The 21681-nt window shown below is 40.2% G+C and overlaps 1 protein-coding gene across 2 annotated transcripts in view; it reads right to left on the bottom strand.

Moving 5' to 3' along the window:
• Positions 1-21324, bottom strand: part of PIK3C2A (phosphatidylinositol-4-phosphate 3-kinase catalytic subunit type 2 alpha) — a 114145-nt gene extending 92821 nt beyond the window's left edge. For both annotated transcript variants that reach the window (XR_011445942.1, XM_069554235.1), the window contains exon 1: positions 21178-21324. The gene's annotated coding sequence lies outside the window, so the exon portion shown is untranslated. The remainder of the gene's footprint in view (positions 1-21177) is intronic.
• Positions 21325-21681: the final 357 nt, after the last annotated feature.

Here is a 21681-nt window from a genome sequence, read left to right as displayed (position 1 = left end):
TAAATATCATGTTAAGAGCCCAGAAACAGACACACATACACAGATGCCTGATTTAAAAAAAAAAAAAATGGCATTTCAGAGCACTAGAAAGAAATGTCTTTTCAATAAATGGTGCTAGAAGAAATGCAGGAAAAATGATATGGACTCCTCCTGAACTCCTTAAGCAAAAAATCAACTCAAGGGAAGCCAAATACCAAACTTTGAAAGGAAAAACTATAAAGTTTTTAAAATCAGAGAAAGGAAAAATTTCTTAAGTAAGATATAGAAAGAACAAACCACAAGGAAAAAAGTAATAAATTTGACTATAGTAAAATCCAGGACTTTCATCCATCAAGACACCAAGGAGATCTGTACACCTGAAACTAACACAACATTATAAATCAGCTGTATTTCAAAAAAAAAAGAGAGAGAATGATAAAAACAAGCCACAGAAAGGAAAATATTTTTAACATGCAACCAAAGGATTCAATGGAATAGGAAATGGCAACCCACTCCAATATTCTTGCCTGGAAAATTCCAGGGACAGAGGAGCCTGGCCAAATATAGTCCATGGGGTGGCAGACAATAGCACAATGACTGAGTGACTGAGCACCCAAGGACTCAAATCCTGGATTAAATAACTGACAAATTAAAAAGAAAAACAGATGATCTAAAAGAGAAACAGGCAAAGACAAAAACTTCATGAAAAAGAAATCCAATAACCAATAAATACATGAAAAAAAGGTTAGATCTCAGGAGTAAAAAGGGAAATGCATATTAAAACCTCAGTAAGATACCATGACTCATACATAAGCCTGGGGGAAAAGTTTAAATCTTATAATACTAAAGTGATAACAAGAATGTGAAACAACGGGAAATCAGACACTTTGCTAGGATGAATGTAAATTGGTACAGTTGTTTAACAAAACATGGATCATATAGAAAAGTTGAAGATACTCTTACTCTAAGGCCCAGCAATTACATTCCAGTGTATATATTTTAGAGTAACTCACACATATGTGCACAAAATATATGCATAAGAACTTTAAAAGAACACGGTCCATAATAGCCCCAAACAGGAAAATAACCACCCTAATTTTCACCAATCCAAACATGGATGAAAGAGAATACGTTCATGGTCTGTTTCTACTCACATCACTCTGAACACCAAATATGTGGGGGTTTTTTCCCCACTCTGAAGAGTTCTCCAACTCTCCAAACACCAACCAGCTGTTCTACAATTCAGTTCAGACACCACCTACCAGAGTTAATGTCAGAATCCACAGGTTTACAGGCACAGTAGTTCCACAATGATTGATCTCACTGCAGAAGTCAGTTTCAAGTACTGGATTCCGAGGTTACCCACATTATTGTTCAGCCTAGGTTCAAATCAGGGGTTCCCAGGATCCCACCTCAGGTTTGATAAATTGCTAGTAAGGTTCACAGAACACAGGAAAACAGCTTACTTATTACCATTACCAGTTTATTACAGAGTAAACTATTCAGGAACAGCCAATGGAAGAAACGTATACGACAAAGTTGGGGGTAGGGAAGTGCTTGAAGGTTCCATGGCTTCTCTGGAGGTACCATGCCCTGAGCACCTCAGTGTGCTCATTAACCTGGAAGTTCCCTGAACCCCATCATTTTAAGAGCTTCTTAGTTCAGTGCAAGTCACTCAGTCGTGTCTAACTCCCCTCGACCCCATGGACTGCAACACACCAGGCTTCCCTGTCCGTCACCAAATCCCAGAGCTTGCTCAAATTCATGGCCATCGAGTCGGTGATGCCATCCAACATCTGATTCTCTGTCATCCCCTTTTCCTCCTGTATTCAATCTTTCCCAGCATCAGGGTCTTTTCCAATGAGTCAGTTCTTTGCATGAGGTGGCCAAAGTATTAGCGTTTCAGCTTCAGCATCAGTCCTTTCAATGAATATTCAGGACTGATTTCCTTTAGAATGGACTGGTTGGATCTCCTTGCAGCCCAAGAGTCCAAGGGACTCTCAGGAGTCTTCTCCAACACCACCATTCAAAAGCATCAATTCTTCTGCTCTCAGCTTTCTTCACAGTCCAACGCTCACATCCATACATGACTATTGGAAAAACCAGAGCTTTGACTAGACGGACCTTTGTCAGCAAAGTAATGTCTCTGCTTTTTAATATGCTGTCTAGGTTTGTCATAGCTTTTCCTCAAAGGAGCAAGCATCTGTTAATTTCATGGCTGCAGTCACCATCTGCAGTTATTTTGGAGCCCAAGAAAACAGTCTCTCACTGTTTCCATTGTTTCCCCATCTATTTGCCATGAAGTGATGGGACTGGATGCCGTGATCTTAGTTTTTTGAATGTTGAGTTTTAAGCCAGCTTTTTCACTCTCCTCTTCTCACTTTCATCAAGAGGCTCTTTAGTTCCTCTTCACTTTCTGCCATAAGGGTGGTGTCATCTGCATATCTGAGGTTATTGATATTTCTCCCAGCAATCTTGATTTCAGCTTGTGCTTCATCCAGCCCAGCATTTTGCATGATGAACTCTGCATATAAGTTAAATATACAGCCTTGATGTACTCCTTTCCCAATTTGGAACCTGTCTGCTGTTCCATGTCTGGTTCTAACTGTTGCTTCTTGACTTGGATACAGATTTCTCAGGAGGCAGGTAAGGTGGTCTGGTATTCCCATCTCTTTAAGAATTTTCCACAGTTTGTTGTGATCCACACAGTCAAAGGCTTTGACATAGTCAATAAAGCAGAAGAAGATGTTTCTCTGGAACTCTCTTGCTTTTTCAATGATTCAAAGGATGTTGGCAATTTGATCTCTGATTCCTCTGCCTTTTCTAAAACCAGCTTGAATATCTGGAAGTTCATGGTTCACATACTGTTGAAGCCTGGCTTGGAGAATTTTGAGCATTACTTTGCTAGTATGTGAGATGAGTGCAATTGTGTGGTACATTCTTTGGCATTGCCTTTCTTTGGGATTGGAATGAAAACTGACCTTTTCCAGTCCTGTGGCCACTGCTGAATTTTCCAAAGTTGCTAGCATGTTGAGTGCAGCACTTTCATAGCACTACCTTTTAAGATTTGAAACAGCTCAGCTGGAATTCTATCACCTCCACTAGCTTTAGTAATAGTGATGCCTCCTAAGGCCCACTTGACTTTGAACTCCAGGTGCCTGGCTCTGGGTAAGTGATCACACCATCATGGTTATCTAGGTCATAAAGATCTTTTTTGTATAGTTCTGTGTATTCTTGCCACCTCTTCTTAATACCTTCTGCTTCTGTTAGGTCCATACCATTTCTGTCCTTTATTGTGCCCATCTTTGCATGAAGTGTTCCCTTGGTATCTCTAATTTTCCTGAAGAGATCTCTAATCTTTCCTAGTCTATGGTTTTCCTCTAATTCTTTGTACTGATCATTTAGGAAGGCTTTCTTATCTCTCCTTGCTATTCTTTGGAACTCTGCATTCAGATGGGTATTTCTTTCTTTTTCTCCTTTTCCTTTAGCTTCTCTTCTTTTCTCAGCTATTTGTAAGGCCTCTTTAGTCAACCATTTTGCCTTTGTGCATTTATTTTTCTTGGGGATAGTCTTGATCACTGCCTCCTGTACAATGTCATGAATTTCCATCCATAGTTCTTCAGGCACTCGATCAGATCTAATCCCTTGAATCTATTTGTCACTTCCACTGTATAACTGTAAGGGATTTGATTTAGGTCATACCTGAATGGTCTAGTGTTTCCCCCTACTTTCTTCAATTTAAGTCTGAATTTTGCAATAAAGAGTTCATGATCTGAGCCACAGTCAGCTTCTGGTCTTGTTTTTGCTGACTGTATAGAGCTTTTACAGAGATTTTATTACATAGGCATGGTTGATTAAATCACTGGCCATTGATTAGTTCAGTTTCCAGCTGTGGAGAGTCCTTTCCCCAGAGGTCAGGGGGTGAAGCTGGAAGTTCCAACCCAGCAGTCACACCTTGGTCTTCCTGGCAACTAGCCCTCATTCAGAAACTATCCAGGGATCCCAGACAATAGTCATCTTTTAGTATACAAAAGAAAATCATCTGGAGATTCCAAGAGTTTTAGGAGTTGCATGACAGGAACTAGGGACAAAGACCAAATATTTACTTTTCTTTATATTGTAACTCATTCAACGGCATTCTGTACATCAGTGCCAAAGAATGAATTAGAACGGTAAAAAAATGGGTAAGGGCTTCTGTGGTGGCTCAGAATCAGTTGGTAAAAATCTGCCTGTAAAGCAGGACGTTACCTGCAATGTAGGAGATCTGGGTTCGATCCCTGGGTAGGGAAGATTCCCTTGAAAAGGAAATGGCAATCCACTCCAGTACTCTAGCCTGGAACATCCCAGTAAGAGAAGAGCCTGGTGGGCTACAATTCATGGGATTGCAAGAGTCAGACAGGATTAGCGACTTCACCACCACCATTGCTAGGCATTGTACAAGGTGCAACGGATATAATATGAAGAGGCACATGAGAAATACAGTCCCTATCTTCAAGAAGCAATAGAATTAAACCCAAGGCAAGTGTAGCCAATGTCACAAGAGTCTATAAAAAGTGTGAGGGAAGGAGTTCTGTGAGAGTGACAGTATAGCTGACCTCAGAACAAACTCTTAAAAAAAAAAAGATAAAACTTAGAAACATAATGTTAAACAAAGTGAAAGTGAAAGTGTTAATCGCTCAGTCATCTCTTAACTCTTTGAGCCCACCAGGCTCCTCTGTTCATGGGATATCCCAGGCAAGAATGCTGGAGTGAGTGCATTGCCATTCCCCTCTAAAGGCGATCTTCCCAACCCAGGGATTGAACCCAGGTCTCCTGCACTGCAGGCCTGATTGTTTACCATCTGAGCCACCAAGGAGGCAAAGGGAGAGACAAAAACACAAAAATTTCATCCATATAAAGTTCAAAAACATGAAAAACTATACTGTCTAGTGTTTAAGAATGCTTACCTAACAGCGTAACCTCAAAGAAAAGGAAGATATTATCAAAAGTTAGAATAGTGGCTACTCATGGAGGGACGGAGAGATTTATAAGGGAGAACACTGGGGACTTCCAGAATACCAGCAGTAGTTTAGTCTGTAAAGTCACAACTGGTTACACAAGTTTGTTTTACAATTACTATTTGTTAAACAATCATAGACGATTTGTGAATTTTTTTCCATTATTTCACAATAAAAAGGAATCCACTTCCCACATATTTAAAATACTGAACTTTCTTTTCTATATTATACATGGTATGTGAAAAATAAAGAACATCTGCATTATGAATTGCATGTGAGTTTTTTCCTTACCCCCACACAGCAAATTATGTGAACACAAGAAGTTCACCTTTTTAGTGATGCCATAAAAACAAAAAATACAAGTAACAGCTATACTATCCTTTTTCATTTGCCAATCTATTAGGCTAAATTAATGATACTGCTCTAAGTCATTAAGGGATATGGGGAAAGTGTTAAGGCATAAAAGAAAACAACAAACTGTAAAATATGGTTTCTCAAATTTTCACCACCTGTGAATCACTTCATAGGCACTGCACACATAATGTGATCAATTCATTTAAAAAATATTAACTGCATTTAAAAACACACAGTAAGATATTCCTATCAGTGAGAGGGATGACTGTATACCCTCACCATTGTATGCACGTCCAGTATATTTATTTTGCTTCTTATTTGAATTAAACTACAAAATCTTAATTCAATTATAGCATGTCAGGAAGGCAGCAATGTTTGGTGGTGGCTCTATGAAATAGTTATGGATATGTGTATAAAATCTTAGAGGCTCTACTTTCAAGTATTTCTGAATTTAGGCATTTCTTCATTGTATTCTTGCTACCATCCTAGACCAACCATCATCTCTTGCCTGCATTAGAGAAACAGCCTCCCAATCTGTCTCCATCACCCTTCGATCCTACCCCTTCACACTATTCTCAACACAGCACCCAGAATGATACTGAAAAAGGTCATCTCACCCCTATGCTGAGAACTTGCAGTTGTTCCTATCTCACTCAGAGAAAAGGTAAAATCTTTGTAAAAGTCCACTAGGCACTCTAAAATTTAGTTACCCTGTTTCTTCTCTCCTAAAACTCACCTCTCTGCTACTGTCACACTGGTCCCCTCGTTCCTCAAATACATAAGCCTCTTACTCAGAGCGTTTGCTCTTTTGCTTCCTCTGACTGGACTGTTTTCCCCTGGAGAGCTGAATGGCTCCTTCTTCACCTCCTTCAAGTCTTCCATCGAGAAGGTAACATATGATTAAAGTCTTCCTTGATAACCTAGTTATAATCACAATGTTCTCTAACTCAACTGCCTATGCAGTTTACTTATTTTTTTCTTAGCACATAGTACCATCCAATATACTGCATATTTTACTTATTTTATTATCTATGTTTCCCCACTAGACTCCAAATTTCATGAAGCTGGAATTTAACTGCTGGATTCACATTAGTATCCCTAGGCACCTAGAACAGTCTTGGAACAAGCAGGAAGCAGTTCTTCACTGGGAAGTGTCTTCAGTATTCTGTTAACATACTCAAGAGTACACAAAAATATACTCAAAACAAACATTTTATATACACTCTTGTTGCATTTGTTTTCATTTAAAGTACTTAGAAATCATCTCAAATGTGCCAAATAACAACCATGAATTTCTTTCTCTGAGGGAAGAAAATCATGTGTACACATTTTCAGAACTGTTCTTCAGAGCCACATGCTTTTTAGACAGACTGAAACACATTATTATTTTAAGTACATGTGGGATATACCGTTCATGTCTGCTTGCCGCCTTAAAATACTGGCCTTGGGCTCAACAGAGCTTCAGAGATGACCTTTAGTTGTTATCTATGTAAAACTAAAGGCCTGAAGTCATGAAAGTAATTGAGACTGCACAGAGATAATGTACAGGGTGAAAAGAGAAAAAGAGAAATCATGAGGGCCACAAATACTTAAACAGAAAACAAAAGGTCCAAAGAAAATAACAGATAGGCATGTAAGAATTAAACATTTTAAAATTTAAAAAATAAAAAACTAAAATTGAAAGAAAAAAAATAAAAATAAAAAATAAAAATTAACATAAAAAAAAAAAAAAGAAAATAACAGATAGGTGTAAAGACTGGTAACAGAAAAATAAAGGAACAGGATGTCCTAAAATGGAGAAGCTACAGAGACCAATACAGGATGAGGACTGGAAAAACTCTAGATTTAAGACCTCATGTGGGATTATCTTAATAACTTTACTGATATGTAACTGACTTATAAAATTCATCCACTTAAAGCATACAGTTATTTCTGATATATTCAGAGTTGTGTGACCATCACCACTATCAGACTTCAGAACATTCTCATCACCCCCAAGTGTAACTCTTACCCATTAGCAGTCACTCATTTCCCACTCTCAGACTCTCATCAGTGATTTACACAGGTATGAAAACTGAAAAAGTAAGGAATTACACGTAAAAAGGGCATATTCTTTGACAGTAAAGGGAACTAGGTAGATAGGAGGACGTGTCAGGAATGGCTGTTGAAACTGGGAAGCGATTTCAACATCTGGTAGGTTGAAGAGGATTCAGGGCACAAAGACTGAAAGGCACAAGAGATAGAAGATAAATATTAATACTAGCTCAGACACTGGGTGCAGATGAATAAGAGAATCAGAAGACAGATGCATGGGTCTGACTCGCAAAGGAAGAGTTACCTTAGCAGACTGAGGTGACAGAGGTAAGGAATTACTAAGTGAATACCTAAAAATGGAGGACTGGGAAGAGCCAGTGATAGAAAGTGGACTCAGATGGTAGAGAACCTGCCTGCGGCAACCCAACCCAGTATTCTTGCCTGGAGAATCCCATGGACAGAGGAGCCTGGTGGCTACACAGTTCATGGGGTCATAAAGAGTCAGACGTGATGAGCGACTAACACTTTCACTTTCATCTAAACCTTGGTAGGGTTTTAGATATTTCAAGCTTTACTATTTTAGAATGAATATCATAAATATGTAATATCAATTTTCTCTAATAGAATACACAAAGTGGCAAGAGACTGTCACTCTCACCCCAACAATGAAAAACAAGCCAAAAATGCTTTAAAAAAAATAGCTTTAAGACATCAGAGTAGAGAACATTAAACAACCAAATGAATTAAATTCCAGAAAGTGATAAACCCTTCAAATCAGGCCCATCAGCTACTCTCAACCCTAACACAGCAGGAAGAGAAGGAATTACCTGTAGACAGGATTGAAGTGAAATAAGCCAGACTTGTAACAATCACATGGAGGCTGGCATGACAGGTTAGAATTCAGAGGCGTGATAGAGGAGAGGCAGAGTGGTCTATAGTACTAGATAAAGAATTACAAGAAACCCCAGACATGGAACAAGCCTATACCCACTCATCAACTCTTTCCCATGGGGCTTTACTAAATGCATAGGTAGCGCACTGAAAGCTGGGAGCAGGACAGAAAAGGTAAAAGAGATCCCCTGGTGAGGTGTGTGGGCCTCCTTGAGGTACAAGGCAGCCACTTGCCAAAAAGGACTAGGTAGGTGAGCAGGGAGAAACCCATCAGAGCTCTCCAAGTTTCCAGCTACCGATGGCTCTGGACATGGCAGAGAGCTAAGAAAAAGCCCTCCAAGGCATCCCAGACTTTGACATACTCTAAGACAGCTACCCTCCAGAAGCTGGGATAATGGAAACAAAGCAGAGATCCAATGAAACACAGAAAGCAGGACTAGAAAACAGAGACTCCCAGCAACCTAATTAGCTGGCAGCAAGGCTACAAAACCAATCTCTGAAATCAAGTCAATGCTCAGATCTCAAATGCTACTCAAGACAAAGTTATGATTCTGCCCCAAACTATTTCAATGCAGTGGTGAACCAAATCAAATTAAAAGCTGCAACAAAGCACAGACCCCTCTGACTTTTAAATCAGACTATCAATTTAGTGGCCTGACAGAATAAAGAGTATTTTGAAGGTAAATATTAAGTAAGTAATAAATTTCAGGATCCAAATTTAGATAAGCTGTCTGGCATATAATCAAAGATTACAAGACAAACAAGAAAATGTAGCCCATGGAAGAGGCAGTCAAAATAAGCAGACACACACACACACACACAAAAATAAGCAGACACAGATAGGCCCAAATGTTGAAATTGTCAAATGGGAACTTTTAAAGTAATCTGGATGAAAATGCTAAATTTAGCAGAAAAGGTAGATGATACACACAAAGCAGGGGAGAATTTCAGTGGAATAATACAAATCATTTTTTCTAAAAAAAAAAAGGAAGAACCCAAAAAATATATTAGGAAAGAAAAATGTATCAGAAATGAAGAATTACATGGACTTAACAACAAAGATGGAGGAGCCTGGTAGGCTGCACTCCATGAGGTTGCTAAGAGTCGGACACGACTGAGCGACTTCACTTTCACTTTTCACTCTTATGCATTGGAGAAGGAAATGGCAACCCACTCCAGCGTTCTTGCCTGGAGAATCCCAGGGACGGGGGAGCCTGGTAGGAGGCCATCTATAGGGTCGCACAGAGTCAGACACAACTGAAGCGACTTAGCAGCAGCAGCAGCAGCAACAACACAGAAGACTGGTAAACTCAAAGACAAATCAATAGAAAATATTCCAACTAAAAGAGAAAAAAAGAGGAGAAGTAAAATAGCATGCCTGAATTCTACCGTACAATTTCAAATGGTCTAACATACCGACTCTTTGCGACCCCATGGACTGTAGCCTACCAGGCTCCTCCCTCCATGGGATTCTCCAGGGAAGAGTACCGGAGTGGGTTGCCATTTCCTTCTCCAGGGGATCTTCCCGACCCAAGGATCGAACCCGGGTCTCCTGCAGTCCAGGCGGATGCTTTAACCTCTGAACCACCAGGGAAGCCCTAACATACATGTAATTGGGGGCTTCCCTAGTACCTCAGCTAGTAAAGAATCTGCCTGCAATGCAGGAGACCTGGGTTCAATCCCTGGGTTGGGAAGATCCCCTGGAGACAGGAACGGCTAACCACTCCAGTATTCTTAGGTTTTCCTGGTAGCTCAGACAGTAAAGAATCCCCCTGCAATGCAGGAGACCTGGGTTCAATCCTTGGGTTGGGAAGATCCCCTGGAGACAGGAACGGCTATCCACTCCAGTATTCTTAGGTTTTCCTGGTAGCTCAGACGGTAAAGAATCCCCCTGCTATGCAGGAGACCTGGGGTCGATCCTTGGGTTGGGAAGATCCCCTGGAGAAGGGAATGGCTACCCAGTTCTCTTCTCCAGTATTCTTGCCTGGATAATTCCATGGACAGGTGAGCCTGGCAGACTACAGTCCATGGAGTCGCAAAGAGTTGGACATAACTGAGCAACTTTCACTTCACATGTAATTGGAGTCTCAGGCAAGGAGAGACTGAACAGAACAAATATTTGAAGAGAAAATGACCAAGAACTTTCTATAAGTGAAGCAGGTCATCAGTCAAATTTAAGTTGAATGGCGCCCAAATAGGATAAAAACATACCAGAGAATTAACCTAATGGGGTTGCAGAGTAATGTAGATTAAACTACTTGAAAGAAATGGCTTCAGTTTTTATTAACATTGGTGGTGTTTAGGTCAACTCAATATAGTTACCTACAGAGCCTGTTCCTAAAGAAACCAGGGAGGTTTCAATAATAATTTCCCCTGTACAGTTTAATCATTTTTCTCCAAATTTAGATATGTTAAATGTGTAGAGTTATACTTCTAGGTTTAGGGTATGCAACAATCGAACTTCTTCATTTCAACCTAACTTAATTTTACTCTGTAGATTTTTAGTGAAATGTTTTTTGATAAAAATTAAGAATAAGTTAAACCATCAAACTCAATTCCTCTCCACCTAAAAATCTTCTCTAAAACAAACAAAAAAAACCTAACATTTCCATCTGCCAATATGAACTTTTATAGTTAAACTTAATATACCTCCAAGGAGGGGAAAACCAGTATACTCAATTATTACATTAAGAAACTGAAGGTGTGTTTTATGCAGAGACATTCATGTGATCTGATTTGCACTGTTCAAAGATCTCTATTTGCTCTGCAAAAAACAGATGTAAGAAAAATAAAAACGGAAACCAATTAACAAACAACTGAACCGGCACTGGAAATAAGTGGCTTCTTTTAAACAAATGAAAATAAGTTTAGATAGTAAATAAAGTGGGGGGAAAAAGTAGTGTGATAGAGAGTGCTTTAGATAGGGGATAATATTTTTAGTAGTGGAATGAGGGAAAAGATGGAACTGGAGCCATAACCTGGACATAAGAAAACAGTGAAGTCATGGGGAAAAGCCAACAGTCTTCCCAAGGTTCTCCACAAGTTTAAAGATGTACAGCTTAGCCTGGATCTTGTATTCTTTAACCTCTATACCACACTTACAATTATGCTTTGCCCTAAGATTATAAGCAACTAATAAAGGGCTTAATTCTTCCATTTTGACAAAAAGCAACAGCTACACTGGAGTCTAATAAGCACTAGCAGTCATTATATCACCTTCAGCCCTTAGCAGCATTCTACACATAAGAGATTCACAATCAGAGCATTCACCCAGAGCAACTTTCTGTATCTGCATATGTGTGTCACTGTATGTGTTTGGGAGGGGGACAGAGAGGGAAATACCGTTAATAGCAAGAGGTCCTGTACAAAGACATTTTATTGACAAAGCAGTTTTCAATCTAACCCAGAATCCCAACAGCAGTACTGCTTTGTGAAGATAATTAGTGAACTCTGGACTACTTTACTGTTCATTCATTTAACATGAGTCATTAAATATACTCTGACATTACCCCAATTCCAACATGGCAAATAACAGTAAGCTTTTTGTGTTGTTATGGTATAGCTTTTTGTGTTGTTATGGTATATGCTTCCATTTCCAACATGGTTTAAGGCAGGAAAAAATACAACTGAGAACCCCCAAATAAGGAATAATAATAATGAAAATGACATGAATACTTCTGAAATTTTTCTCCCAAACTGTCAATTTCTATGGCTAACAAAAACTTGTTTTCACATGACATCAAATGCATGAAAATTACTAGTTTCATAAAACAAAAGTGATAACGAAGAAGAAAAAATGAATTAGCATTTTTTTTTAGTAGACCCAAGCTCAAATATCATACCTCCTTCTTATTAACTGTGTATTCCTACATAATTTACTTAATCTGCCCTTTTCTTCATTTTCTCACATGTAAAACACAGATACAGTGTTGTCAGGATCAAATAAAATAATATACATACAATAATATTATATACATATATAATGTATATAACAGGCATTTAAAAAATACATTACATCTGTTCAAATATTAGAACGAAGGTAGCTTAGCTTAGTTCAGCTACCTCAAAGGTAGCTTGGGAACTTCCCTGGTGGTCCAGTGGTTAAGATTCAAAAAAAAAAAAAAGGCTGCTTATTGCCAATAAGCACATGAAAAGATGCTCAACATCACTACTCATTCAGTTCAGTTGCTCAGTCGTGTCTGACTCTTTGCGACCCCATGAATCGCAGCACGCCAGGCCTCTCTGTCCATCACCAACTCCTGGAGTTTACCCAAATGCAAATCAAAACCACAATGAGATACCATTTCACACCTACTAGAATGACTATAATTTTTAAAAAGGATAGATAATCAACCAAGACCTACTTATATAGCACAGAGAACTACACTCAATATTTTTTAATAACCTATAAGGGAAGAGAACCTGAAGAATATACATGTGTGTGTGTGTGTATAACTGTACATTGTTACTTAGTCGCTAAGTCATGTTTGACTCTTTGCAACCCCATGGACTGCAGCCCACCAGGATTCTCTGTTTATGAGATTTTCCCAGGCAAGAATACTGGAGTGGGTAGCCATTTCCTTCTCCAGGGGATGTTCCCCAACCAGGGATCAAATCCACATCTCCTGTGTTGGCAGGCGGACTCTTTACCGCTGAGCCACCAGGGAAGATAACCACATACACCTGAAGTTAACACAAGATTGTAAATCAACTATCGTTCAATATGAATAAAGAAATAAAGGAAAAGAAGCATTGACAAGGATATAGAGAAACTGAATCCCTCACACTTTGCCAAAAGGAACATAAAATGTTGCAGCCACATTTTAACACTTTTTTAAAAAATTGAAGTATAGTTGATGTATGATATTACATAAGTTACAGGTATATAATACAGTGATTCACAATTTGTTTTTTTCCTAACTTTTTTGGCCCCAAAATCCGTGTGGTCTGTAGGATCTTAGTTCCCTGACCAGGGACTGAACCCGAGCCCTCAGCAGTGACAATACAAAGTCCAAACCACTGGACCACCACAGTTTTTAAAGGTTATACTCTACTTATAGTTATTACAGAATATTGGCTATATTCCCTGTATCATGCAATACATCCTCATAGCTTAGTTTATACATAATAGTCTGTACCACTCAATCCTCTACCCTCATGTTACCCTTCACCACTTATTTGTTGTCTGTACCTGAGTCTGTTTCTTTTTTTGTTGTATTCAATAGTTTGTTGTATTTTTAGATTCTACATTTAAGTGATATGTGTCTTTCTCTATCTGATTTATTTCACTTAACATAATATCTGCCAAGTCTATCCATGGTGTTACAAATGGCAAAATTTCCTTAAGTCCAAGTAGTATTCCATGGTGTGTGTACACACACACATACACACACACAGAGGATCTTTATCCATTCATCTGTTGACTGGCAGTTGAGGTTGCCTCCATATCCTGGCAATGAAGTAAAGTCAAAGAGACAGAAAAGTAGATTAGCAATTACCAGGAGCTAGGAAGAAGGGGTGGAGAAGGCAACAGCAACCCACTCCAGTACTCTTGCCTGGCAAATCCCATGGACGGAGGAGCCTGGAAGGCTGCAGTCCATGGGGTCGCTGAGGGTCGGACACGACTGAGCGACTTCACTTTCACTTTTCACTTTCATGCACTGGAGAAGGAAATGGCAACCCACTCCAGTGTTCTTGCCTGGAGAATCCCAGGGACAGGGGAGCCTGGTGGGCTGCCATCTATGGGGTCGCACAGCGTCAGACACGAATGAAGTGACTTAGCGGCAGCAGCAGCAGGAAGAAAGGGACCGGGTAGTTACTGCTTAACGGTACAGAGTATCTGTTTGGGGTGATGATAAACTTTGGAAATAGAAAGTGGTGATGGCTGCATTAACATCGTAAATATGTCACTGAAATATACACTTAAAAATGGTTAATTGACAAATATTGGTATATATACTTTACAATAAAAAGTTGTTAGTTACCTTGACAGAAACCTTCACACATCTTCCACACAAAAAACTTAATTCTAGAATCTTGTTCTTGACAGTTAGCAAATATAGTTTACATACATAAAAAGTAATAGGGGAAACCAGGTCCAGAGTTTGTTGGGATTCTCTGTACTATCTTAACAATTTTTCTGTAGTATAAAACTGTTATAAAAATTTGGCTTTTTGTTGAAAGGGTATACTGAATCTCAAAACATGCTAAGTGAAAGAAGCCAGATTCAGAAGGCTATAGGTTTAGGATGATGTCAATTTTATATGCCATTCTTGGAATGCAAAACTATAGAAATGAAAAAGAAAAATCAGTTGCTGCCAGAGACTGGAGGGTGAGTGGGAGGGACCAATTTACAAAGGGCATAAGGACATTTTCTAAAGTGATGCAATTATTTCACATTTTAATTGTGGTAGAGGCAGTTACATACTGTCACTATTTCCTATAATTTATAGCGTTGTACACCCAAAACAGATGCATTTTACTATAAGTAAATTATAAATTAGTAACATATCTTTAAAAAAAAAAACCTGAACAGCTACAATCTCATGTCATGTATTTTAATATAGGCAAAATTCTAGTCTGATAAATCTAGTCAGATGAAAACAGGCTACATTCTCAAGCCAAAGTGTGCTTTGCTCAATCCATGTACACACTAAACAAAAAAGAAAAGTCAGAACAGTTATAAATTACATTATGAACACATATAAAGTGATTTAATAAATCAATCTGGTTATGGCTTCTCACAGCCCTATGGTTTTGATCACAGGTAACTCCTTCAGAGTTTATGGGGGCTGGGGTGGGGTGTATACCTGCTTTGCATTCCAAAACTGCACATAAAACATTTGGAAAAGTATTCTCCCATTCCCTAATTAGACAGGTATTCATGCTTTGTGCTTAGTCGCGCAGTCATGTCCGACTCCTGCGATCCCGTAGACTGTAGCCTGCCAGGCTCCTCTGTCCATGGGATTCTCCAGGCAAGAATACCAGAGTGGGTTGCCATTTCCCTCTCCAGGGAATCTTCGCAACCCAGGGATGGAACTCAAGTCTTCTGCACTGCATTCAGACTCCATATCAACTGAGATACAAGGGAAGCCCCATGGGATGTACCTCTCCCATCAACATCCAAGTTCTTTCCCCACCTCACCAGAAGGTAAGTATCCCTTATCTTTGACTTCCTTCTATTGTCTCTTCTCATTTTCCCCACCCTTTTATCTAGAAAGACTGTCTGCTTTTTCCTCTCACTCCACAATAGAACTTGAACAATACTTAACATCTTCCTGTTTCTCTGAGCATTTTCTGAAAGTAAATTGTCAATTTCAGTTTTTTTTATAGGAAAATACTTCTAAAAATTACCTGTTAGAAATTAGAATTTCTCATACTGCAAATTTTTAAACCAATTCTCCTTTATGAACACTGCCTATTCTTTTCTCATAGTAAAATTCTTATCAAATCCCTACTGATTGATTTCACAATAGGAAGTCAAATTACTCTGCTGCTCATTAGTCAACAACCTCACTTTCCATACTCTTAGCCATGTCTTCCACACTACTCAAGCCACAACAAGTTTAGAGCACGTGCTAAGATTTCCTGAATCTTCCAAATAATATAAAAATTCTGACCACTGGCCTCTACATATTTATTGCAGATGTCTATTTATTCTCATCTCCTACTTCACCTGTATTGTTTTTATCTTTTTAAATGAGCCATGCAAATCCTTCCTTAAAGCTAAATTTCTTCTCTTATCCAAGTTTTCCCCAAGTTGTTCCCTGAACACTGAAATAGCTCTGTCCTTGACACTTCATCACTTTCTTCCTACAATAATAGTTTAAAATCTAAATTCTTTGCTCAAAATAAAAACTCTTGCCTAGTTAACTCTCATCTATTTAAAGAGTGTGTGTGTGCTTAGTTGCTCAGTCACATCCGACTTGTGATGCCACAGACTGAAGCCAGCCAGGCTCCTCTGTTCATGGGATTCTCCAGGCAAGAATATTGGAGTGGGTTGCCATTTCCTTCTCCAGGGGAATCTTCCCAACCCAGGATCAAACCCAGTTCTCCTGCATTGCAGTCAGACTCTGCAAGGGAAGCCCAATTTTAAGTGTAACTAAACCATAGTGGTAACCCACTCCAGTATTCTTGCCTGGGAAATCCCATGGACAAAGGAGTCTGGGAGACTGCAGTCCATAGGGCTGCAAAAGAGTTGGGTACGACTTAGCGACTAAACAACAATACCATCCCTTACATTCTTCTTTCCCATCAATAATTTTTTAATAACTAAACTACTTTCTGCTTCAAGGCAGGAATTACCCATCAATACACTCCGAAATCTGTTAAGGGCTATGTATCTAAACACTCGAGCACCATAGAAGAGATGCAGTGAAGAGAACTCTAGGCTTACCATTGTAAGACTGCTATGTTCAAGCAGTATCTGTAATGTATCATCCAAGACAAGTCACAGCTTCACTGGGTCTCATTTTCCTCTTCAAGAAAATGAAAAAAAAAAAAAAACTGCCCTATTTACTTCACAGAGAATAAGGCTGGTGGAGGGGGAGAATTACAGGCTCTATAATCATCAATCAACACAAATGTAAGGACGTTATTTACTTTATCATTGTTAGTCATAGTTATCATGACTAAAATAAGCCTACGTTTTTTTTAAAACCAAACTCAATGCACAACAAATTAAATGAATCAGCGTTGTACATCATTTATTCATCAATAATCTAACTTTTGAATTATAAGACTAATGAAAGCTATGTGTTTAACAATAGGGTTGTCAATTTTATAGTATATTAATTCATTCTCAAGGGGAAAAGATAAATACTCTGCTAGACAATTAATTGCCTTCAAATCTATTAAAATCAAGAGTGTTTAAATACCCCATTCACTTTTGTACCTAAATAGCTGAATTTTAAAATTTAAGAAATTCTGGGCTTCCCTGGTGGCTGCTTAGTGGTAAAGAATCTGCCTGCCAATGTAGGAGACACAGGTTCAATCCCTGGTCCAGTTAGACTCCACATGCCGCGGCAACTATGCCCGTGCGCCGCTATTGAGCCTATGCTCTAGACCCCAGGGCTGCAACTACTGAGCCCATGTGCTGCAACTACGGAAGCCTATGTACCCGAGAGCCCATGCTTAGCAACAAGAGGCCACCGCGATGAGGAGCCCCTGCATCGACACTACAGAGTAGCTCCCACTTGCCGCAAATAGAGAAAAGCCGGTACAGCAACAAAGACCCAGTACAGCCAAATATAAACAAATAAAAACATTTTTTAAATGTTTTTAAGAAATCCAAAAAGTTGTTTAAAATTGTACAAATCTCCATTGTAACTGCCTAAAAAGTCCAGGTACAGTCTCTCATTGTGTTTTGAATGCATCACTTGTTATAAAGAACAGACTACAGAGACCAAGAGAGATACAAAGTATACATAAAAGCACAAAAAAAAAAGATATTTCAAAATGTGACTGCACCAGACTCAGGGAAAACAGTCCCAACAAAAACTCTATGAACAACCAGAACGATATCCTACAGCAAATCATTTTCAAGTGTAATTCCAATCTAAAGGCATGTATGAATACTATCAAAAGGAGTAGAAATTATAAAGACTACATTTATACAATTCTTATAGGAGTTGTTTTTCCTTTTCAAGCAAGAATCCAAGACAGAAAAGCAGAATTTTCATACTCTTGAACTGTATTGTCCAGTATGGTATACGCTAAACACAAACAGGGCTTCCTAGATGGCTCAGTGGTAAAGAATCCACCTGCCAATGCAGGAGACGCAGGTTCAATCCCTGAGTAGGGACGATCCCCTGGGAAAGGAAATGGCAACCCACTCCAGTATTCTTGCCTGGGAAATCCCATGGACAGAGGAGTCTGGCGGGCTACAGTCCATGGGATCCCAAAAGAGTCTGGGGCAAGACTCATCAATTAAACAATAAACACAACAGCTAGTGAGAGCTTGACAAGTAGTTAGTCCAAAGTAAGATGTGTTCTAAGTGTAAAATAAACACCAGATTTCAAAGATTAACCAAGAAAATGTAAAATATCTTACATATGTGGCTCTCATTTAATATTTCTACTAAATAGCAGTGATTTAGACGTAGTCCAACTCTCACATGAAAGAAACAAGATACCAGAGGTATTAAACAGCTTGGTAGTATCTCAGCAGGGTCTGGAAGCTGATAAAGTCTAACTTTCCCTCATTAATAAAAAGAATTCATCCCTTAAGACTCAATTTGAGCACCTCCATCCTCATCAGATGCACTCATTCTCTCTCCATCTCTCAGGCCAGGTGATCACATCATTCTTAGTATTTTGGATCCACCATCCTTACATGCCATTATAACCATCCTGTTATAATTTGTGTTTGTCTCCCCAGATGGACTAGAGAACTTATTGAGGACTGCAAGGAGATCCAACCAGTCCATTCTAAAGGAGATCAGTCCTGGGTGTTCTTTGGAAGGAATGATGCTAAAGCTGAAACTCCAGTACTTTGGCCACCTCATGCGAAGAGCTGACTCTTTGGAAAAGACTCTGATGCTGGGAGGGATTGGGGACAGGAGGAAAAGGGGATGACAGAGGATGAGATGGCTGGATGGCATCACGGACTCGACGGACATGAGTTTGAGTGAACTCCGGGAGTCGGTGATGGACAGGGAGGCCTGGCGTGCTGCGATTCATAGTGTCACAAAGAGGAGGCCATGACTGAGCGACTAAAGGGAACTGAAGGTCCTAGTGGCTTTGTGACAACTGAACTGAACTGCACTGACTATCTCATTCATTTTTCTATTTCTGGAACCACTGCTGTACCAGGCACCCTGTAGGCCCTCTGGATACAACAAGATCTTCCATAGGATGGACTTTTAGCCTTAGTCAGGTACAACAAATCAAGTAAATGAACTGTACTGAAACATTCACCTTTATAATTTACATGCCTTAAATTATTTTTCGAATATGGCAAATACAATAAAATGGGTAATTTATACTATCAAAGAAACACAAGTTACACAGCATAAAAAAATTGCTTCGCCCTGTTGCTCTGAAAAATTTGGTCAGATGCTCTGATAAGAACTCTGAACTCTTGGGAAATTCAACATTCTTGGTTAGGTATAAGTTCATTTACTGAATGTGCTTACTAAGTGCAAAAACACTGGGCTAGATTAAAGAACTATTCCTGGACATGGGAACTGATGTAGCAATCTTCAATTAATTGAAAATTTTAGAATCATTTACAGGAGAAGAAACAATGAATCATATGCTTAATATACAACTAATTATTACATAAAGTTATAGTTTCTAGAATTCCTAAATGCAAGCATGCCAACTTTTATATCCCATGAAACAGAAAAAAACTGTAAAACCGATGGATGAAAACAATGTACATATATTGCTTGCCAAGAAAAACTGCAAGTGACATGCATACAAACATAATCACAACAGACTTTCATAAGAAAAAACTGGTTTGTAATCTATTAATTTGGGCAAAATTAGGCAAGCTCTATATGTGCTTTGTACCTATGTAAAATCACTCTTGAAATAGGTTTGAGTTAAATAATCCAGTCAAAATGCTTTTCAGTACTTAAAGACTATCATAATATTAAACAAGCAGTTATCTTCAACAGTACAGACCTCAACTAAAGCACTTCGGTCTAATTTGCTCCCCTGAATAAGAGCATCAGCCCTAGCCCTGGCTGAGCTGCTGAGAGGCGTCCTATGTGGAAACTTAACCACAAGCCAAGGAGGCAAAGGTACAAAGTCTAGCCTGGAATCAGTGTTCCTGGATCTCCCTACAGCCTTCCTCCTTTTCATAATAAGTCTCCACCACTCTTCTAAGAATAGCTTTCTTTTTTCTGAATCTCTTCTAATCTGTGGCTTTGCTGCTCCAATGTTACACAATTTTTCCAACCGCATCTTTCTGCCTGACACCCACCTGCAAAGATTTTGGGGTACTGCTTTAATAAATAATCTTGTTTAAAGACAAAGGTCTTCTTTACACTCAATTCAACACCCACTGTTCAAAATAAAAATATAATTACAACCTGAACTTCCATCAGACTAACAGAACTAGCACAGGCTCCCTCTTCCACGTTCCTTATCTCCAGACTTTACTCCTTACTTATTTTTCTCCTTTCTCATTTCCCTCCTCAATGCCTGCTCCACCCGCCCCCCAAAAAAACTCCAAAGCTGTAGAATCTCGTTTTTAAAGCCAAACCATCTAACGAGGAAAATAAGCATGCGCTTTTTCCCTTCAATTATTTATTGTTCCTCCGTCACTCAGGAAGAGGCAAATATTTTTAATCTGACCGCCCTCCCAGAAAGATGATGCGCTAAATACACAAAGAAATAATACTGTCTTCCTGAAGCAAGTGGATTCGCGGCAAAAAAAAAAAAAAAAAAAGTAACCGGGGAGGTGGGGTGGGTGGAGAAGAAAAAGGATCTGTAGCCCCCAAAGCCGGAGATGGGACAAGGAGGCGAAAAGAAGCGGGGAGGGGGCGGCGGACGGTTCACAACTGAGAAGTGCAACACACGCACTCGGCACAATTCAACAATTCGACCAGAGAATAGGACCCGCCACCGCGGCTCCAGCCCGGTCCCGAGAACAAGGGGGTGGCTTCCCCTTGCCCTTTCGGACAATACTAACTCCCAGGAGCCCCCAACCCACCACCCCCGACAAGAGGGTCCTGGTGGGATGCGGGCACCTTCGGAGGGGAAGCTGGCAACGGCCGGGATGGAAGCAAGGCCCAGGGAGAGGTGAGTCGGACTGGGGCAGCGCCAAGAGTACGGGATGGAGGGTCAGAAGCGGACACCCGGGGGACTTGGGGCCGCGGCAAGAGACTCTCCCATCCAAGACCCAGGGGCCCTTCAGCGCCTTTAGAGAGCAGGGTCCCCGGTTCCGGCCCCCGCCGCACCTACTGTTCCTCACCTCACGCTGTCTGAGCCTCTGCCTCCACCACAACCCAAGGCGCCACAGCCGCAAAAATCCGAGCCATTTTCCACTCAGTCGCCTCAGCCGCTGCCGAGAGCTTCGGCCGACTCCGCGGCCAGCCAAGCATAGACGTCACTTCCGGTCGGGAAAGCCCCGCCTTCCGCACCCAGGCTTCTTTCAGATTGGCTGGTGCGGAGGGCCTACCTGAGGTAGTGGGCGGGGCTTGGGTGGGTCGCGTGAGGCTCTAACTCGGGTGACTGCGGATGGGTCCCGCTCCCGGGGTATAGTGCCCAGCCGGCTTGGGACCTCTCTCTGTGCAGCCCCGGACCAGAAGAGAGGGACTCCGGGGACCCCAGTCGGCGACCTCTCAAGCCCAGCGTCCAAAGTGCCCCCCAACCACGGAACTACTTTGCTGTTCCCGTGCACTCTTCTGGGACTCTGCGCTCGCCTCCATGCAGACTGCAGCTCCCAGATTCGTGATTTTGGCCCCAGGCCTGCGGA

The sequence above is a fragment of the Ovis canadensis genome, chromosome 15 (assembly GCF_042477335.2).
Source record: "Ovis canadensis isolate MfBH-ARS-UI-01 breed Bighorn chromosome 15, ARS-UI_OviCan_v2, whole genome shotgun sequence".
In the NCBI taxonomy this organism is placed as follows: domain Eukaryota; kingdom Metazoa; phylum Chordata; class Mammalia; order Artiodactyla; family Bovidae; genus Ovis; species Ovis canadensis.
Note: the sequence above shows the minus strand (reverse complement) of the source record. Positions and strands in the feature narration are given on the sequence as shown.